General features: G+C 55.5%; 1 long non-coding RNA gene across 1 annotated transcript; it reads left to right on the top strand.

Moving 5' to 3' along the window:
* The first annotated feature begins 986 nt into the window (after window positions 1-986).
* On the top strand, window positions 987-2,865 carry LOC105416374 (uncharacterized). The gene is made up of 3 exons (XR_964519.2): window positions 987-1,119; window positions 1,783-2,041; window positions 2,576-2,865. It is a non-coding gene; the product is annotated as an uncharacterized lncRNA (long non-coding RNA).
* The last annotated feature ends 2,940 nt before the right edge of the window (window positions 2,866-5,805 follow it).

Below are 5,805 nucleotides of genomic sequence, written 5' to 3' on the forward strand. Positions count from 1 at the left end.
GCTCCCAGTGTCCCACTGCTCCCTGTGTCCCACTGCTCCTTGTGTCCCACTGCTCCCACTGCTCCCTGTGTCCCACTGCTCCTTGTGTCCCACTGCTCCCACTGCTCCCTGTGTCCCACTGCTCCTTGTGTCCCACTGCTCCCAGTGTCCCACTACTTCCAGTGTCCCACGGCTCCCAGTGTCCCACTGCTCCCTGTGTCCCACTGCTCCTTGTGTCCCACTGCTCCCACTGCTCCCTGTGTCCCACTGCTCCTTGTGTCCCACTGCTCCCAGTGTCCCACAGCTCCCAGTGTCCCACTGCTCCCACTGCTCCCTGTGTCCCACCGCTCCCTGTGTCCCACTGCTCCCAGTGTCCCACTGCTCCCACTGCTCCCTGTGTCCCACGGCTCCCTGTGTCCCACTGCTCCCAGTGTCCCACTACTTCCAGTGTCCCACGGCTCCCGGTGTCCCACTGCTCCTTGTGTCCCACTGCTCCCTGTGTCCCACTGCTCCCAGTGTCCCACTGCTCCCACTGCTCCCTGTGTCCCACGGCTCCCTGTGTCCCACGGCTCCCTGTGTCCCACTGCTCCCAGTGTCCCACTGCTCCCACTGCTCCCTGTGTCCCACTGCTCCCACGGCTCCCTGTGTCCCACTGCTCCCACGGCTCCCTGTGTCCCACTGCTCCCACTGCTCCCACTGCTCCCTGTGTCCCACTGCTCCCACTGCTCCCAGTGTCCCACTGCTCCCACTGCTCCCTGTGTCCCACTGCTCCCACGGCTCCCTGTGTCCCACTGCTCCCACTGCTCCCAGTGTCCCACTGCTCCCACTGCTCCCAGTGTCCCACGGCTCCCAATGTCCCACTGCTCCCTATGTCCCACAGCTCCCACTGCTCCCAGCGTTCCTGCAGTGCTACCTGGATCTGGAATGGTTCAGGACCAGTGTGTGGTGGCTGGGAGCCTGACTCCTCCCAGCGGACTCTCTCCAGGCTGCTGTAAATAAAGGCTCCACTCCTCAAACCTGTTGGACCTGCTGACACACCCCCCCCTCCCAGGGTGAGCCTGACTTAAAGGCTCCCAACCAGCTTTAATGTGGGACTTGGGCTCCGTAAGAAGCTCCGACCAACAAGAGGTGACCCAAAGGGTAAGACATCGCTCTTCTTATTCCCTGCTCTTAATGGCTGCCTCTCACTGCCTCCCGGAGTCTCTCGGAGACTGGTGGGAATTCCATTACTCATGATTGAAGGGAGAATAAGACGCCCGGGATCGAATTTACTGTCCGTGGTAATAAATGAGGAGCCGAGGTAGACGTTATTCCACCATCAGGATCACGGATCGATCTGTGATCACGTCTGCGGGGGACTTTTGTGTCCTGACAGGGACCCCGCCGGGGCCGCGATCCCACAACTGTTAATGTGTCAAACGGGGCTGCGCTCCATGAGCGTCCATGATGGGATTCAAGTTTAGTCTTAATGTCCCACGCTTGTGGGGAAAAAAAAGGGGATTTGGCTCCCAGGAAACTGGGCGGTTCTCCCAATAACGTCAGATTTATCCGAGGAGGGACGTCTTCATCATCCCCGCGGATCGATTCCACTTTTTAGAAAGTTTGCGTGTCTGCGTGATGGGAGTATCCGACTCAGGAATGCTGCCTGGGCAGCCTCAGCCGAGGAGCCGGACGCACCCTGCTGTGCACCCGCCGGCTTAAAGGGCCGGGAAGCGGAGTGAATCCCCCCTTAAACTCCGGCCACCGACCGCCCGGAACGCCGTATCCCTCTCAACTCAAGACTTTTTCATATTCCCGACACAGTTTTCATCCGTCCGTTCCACCTGCTCGGCGTGAGGCATCATGGGAAAAGACGAGAGCCAGGAGTGGTCGGAGGAGGACCCGGACACCAAGCAGACCCAGCCAGAGAGACGCCAGAGCACGGAGGGCAAAAGCTCGGGGAGAAGCTGCCCCACCTGCTGCCTGAAGACCAGAGACTGCCTGATGAGCAACGAGTGCGGCCGCGCGCTGCAGATCTCCAGCGTGGTCGCCTGGTGCGGGATGTGCATCCGCATGTGGGTCTGTGAGTGTCCCAGCTCCCCTGGACGTCTCCTCGGCTACACGCATACAGGAGGATGTGCTAGGCTAATATGCTAGCGAGGCTAAGCGCTCTCTGATGTTGGGCGTCACGCCCTCAGCTGTAGCCAGAAACACCAAAAAAATCCAGAATCACAAACCAACTATCAGACAGAAAATAGGTTTAGCCGCTAATTTGTGCTATTTATTGTGGCGGTTCGTCAGCATTTCAGAACGTTACCCCGTCCAGGAGGTGGCGTTTCCTTAAATGACACTTCTGGACATCCAAATGAGTGAAAACCTCCGTTATATTTGTGTATATTTGTTCGTTTCACAGCTAGCACTCCTCTTAGATTTGCTTCCAGCTTAGCTTTGATCTTGGCCCTTGGTCGACAAATCCTTTTCACCCCGCTACAGTGGCGGCTCCACCTGGGTGTAAATAATGAGCGCAGCGTTCTCCCAGTCCTGATGAATCGAGTGCCTTTTGAAAAGTGCCGAATGTGCTAAAATTCCTGCTTTTTTTGTTGCTTCTTATTCACAGAAACCCATCTTGGATGCCAAACCAGCTTTTCCGGGCTCGCCTAGCATCCTCCAGCACCTCCCATTACAGAGACCTCGCTCTATTTAAGCCGGCTGTACAGGAACCAAAGAGACAATTATAGATGGAATTTGATTTAATGTCTTTATAAAAGGTGTTTTTTTTATTTACAAGGCTGATTGATCAGTATTTACACAACCCAGATGTGCAATATTTACAGCCCAGAGGGTTTTGACCATGTAAAAAAGTGATATGATGAAAGTGGTGATAATAAACTCTTTATGACGTGTCAAGGAGTGAAATCCTGAGTGCGACCTCCCGTACGGGGAAAACGGCCAGATGGCGCGAAGCAATCGTGATGCATCGGCAGCGGTTAAACACATAAAACACAGCTTCCAGCGACAAGGACGAACCTGTGTCCATCAGCTCCTGATGGAGGCCTGTAATTAACGAGAGAAAAGGCTTCTATCAGCACGCGCAGCTAGCTGACGTCAGAAGAGGCTGGAGGACGCGAGCACGGACGGCCCTGACGTCCCAACATACCGCAGGAGTGAGCGGAGCTGAACGCACCTCCTGGTTAACTGGTTTAACTGGTTTGTGGTCATTAGCAACATCGCTAACAACCAGGCAGAGATCCAGAAACATTACAAAGCAGGGAAACGTCTTTGTTTCGGACATTTTTGTCATTTCCCCCCCACTCAAAGCAGCTTCGGCCCCTGACTCCGATCAGGCTGAGACGCTAACGCTACAGACGCTAACGCGACAGACGCTAACGCCGATCCAGAGGAGGAGGAGCACAAACCCCCGGGATAAATCCTCTTCATCTCCTCTGTTTGAAGGACGCGGCGGAGCTTCAAAAACGCCAGCTTTCATCCTGAGATGGAAAATAAAAGCTCGAGTGGTGATTTGCAATCACGAGGGAGCCGCTGCGGTTGCCAGGTGAACGACAAATCAGAGGTCTTTGAGCATCATTGACGTCTGATTTTAAAAGTGAAAGTGCGGCGACCTCCTGGCTGCTTTCATCCCTCCTTTCTTCTCTCTTGGTCCGCCTTTCTCTGACTGGTGTCACCGCCGGCGTCCTGGTACCGGGTGACATTTTAGGCAGACAGATTAGAGCTTCCCTCCAATTAATTTTGCTGCCGTTCCCCGGTTAAATACACAATCAAGCAAAGGCGAAATGTCAGCGGGACAAACGGCGAGGCGCCGCGCGGCTGACAATTACCGCCGAGCACCTCAGAAAGGCCGATATGTTAAAGCGGAGCGGCGGAGCGGCGGACCCGCCGCGACAAATGACAATCTTTGTTGCGGCGGCGGGGCTGAAAAGAGGCGCGTCGCTGCTACCTGCCACGCCGCCGGCCGCTGGGGAAAGGTCAAATGTCTCTTCAAGAGTAATGGTTTTAATTAAATATTCAGCCATATTCAACACGCCGTGTTTGCATGTATATACGGTGCAGCCGGTGGCGTTTCAGGAGGCCGTTTAGTCTTGGAAACGGGCTTCAATTAGAGGGGGGAAACACAAATGTAGCATTAGCTCAATGTAAATGTGCCTGAATTGCTTTCAGATGGACGAGCCGTTAGCGGCGGCCGCGCCGGCACAACTGTAAAGTGATTCCAGTATTCCGCGATGGCAAAATCAATGTGCAACTTCATTACAGCGCGTGAGGCATCCGCGGCTGTGGGTGGTGATGGGGGGGGGTCCAACTGGGAGGACAGTTCAGGGCTTCAGGCGTCAACACCCGCAAGCACCCGGTCAACCTCAAGCTACACTGTTGGTATTGTTCATTAAAGGCTGTAATGGTTCTGTGTGGGTCTCTTTTTGCCCCCCCCCCCCCTCGTACCATAATCATCCAAGGATCTGCGTCTGTGCCTGACATCATTCAAGAACAAAACGGAGCCCCCCCCAAGTTCCCCCACCTCAACCACCACAAGCAACAAGATCGGACGTGGTTGTAAGCTAGGTGTTTTTAGCTGCCCCCACCTTCCTGCCCCTGATGGACGCAGAAAAAGCCCCATCCCGTCAGGCTAGCAGGCTGCGTCCTGTTGGTGGGGGGGGGGGGGAGTAAACTCTTCCCGGCGGCTCGGCGTAACGACCTTCTTCTGCCAAGATGCACAGACGGCCGGGCTGTGATGGCCTTGGCCCGCGGCCCGACGCGACGCAATTTGTAGCATAAATGCTAAATCGATGGGTCGTTACGCTAATGAAACGACACGACAGAGACGCGACACGGTGGCTGAATCAAGGTTCTTTATGGCTGCTGGTGATGGTGGGGCGCCAACAGTTGGGAAACTTTCGCTCCGTACGCGGAAAGTGGCCGAAATCCTGAGTCGGGAACGTCGGACCTACAACGTGTGTCCGACTCTCGGAGCTTTGATTTAGGCCTCAGATGTCCCAGCTGAGTTGGGCCCCCCCGGGGGGGACCTGGGCAGGAATTCCGATGAACCCCCTGAACCTTTACCCAGGCTGACTCCGACTGCGTGTTTCTTTCGGGATGACGGAATGTTCGTAGAGATCGACGTGACGTGATTCCGCACGTGTGGAAACATTAAATTCATGGAGCGGAACCGTTCCCCTCGTCTCTGACACACCAGAAGCTCCAGAAGGTCTTTTGAGACCACCGGTAAGATAAAAGGGCGGAAGAAATGGAAGTGTGTGTGCGTGTGTGTGTGTGTGTGTGTGTGTGTGTGTGTGTGTGTGTGTGTGTCACCTGTGTTTGTTTATGTTCCGGCTGGAAGGTGAGCGGCAGCCTGGGAGGAACGGCTCGGCGGAGATACAGGTGAGATTTGTGATCTCATCTGCTCACCCAGGGCCTCGCTCCCCAACGGCCGTCCTCCCTCGTCAATCATCTCGGAGACGTCTTAAAACGTGGACGGGTGGGACGCCGCGCTGCATCTCAAACGTGCCCCCCCCCCCCCAAGCTGCTGCCCCCCCCCCCCCCCCGCACCAGCAGAGGCAGCAATGAAGGAATCAGGTGTAGAAGCGACGGGTAACCACGGCGACGCGTCGCAGATCCACCACGCGCGCGCACACGTGCACATATGGGTCACTATGGATCAAACCAAAGGTCCCTATATTATCTGGCGTCCCTCCTCACGTTCAATAAATAACACATTTATGCTTGGACGTGCACAGCCTGACGTGCGCTGGCTTCTCTTTGATGTTCTTTGCTTTGGTCTTTGATTGCCCCCCCCCCCTCCTGTATTTTTTGGCCTCTATCCTTCTTCCTTTATTCTCC

Source organism: Takifugu rubripes, chromosome 1, assembly GCF_901000725.2.
Source record: "Takifugu rubripes chromosome 1, fTakRub1.2, whole genome shotgun sequence".
Taxonomy (NCBI): Eukaryota; Metazoa; Chordata; class Actinopteri; order Tetraodontiformes; family Tetraodontidae; genus Takifugu; species Takifugu rubripes.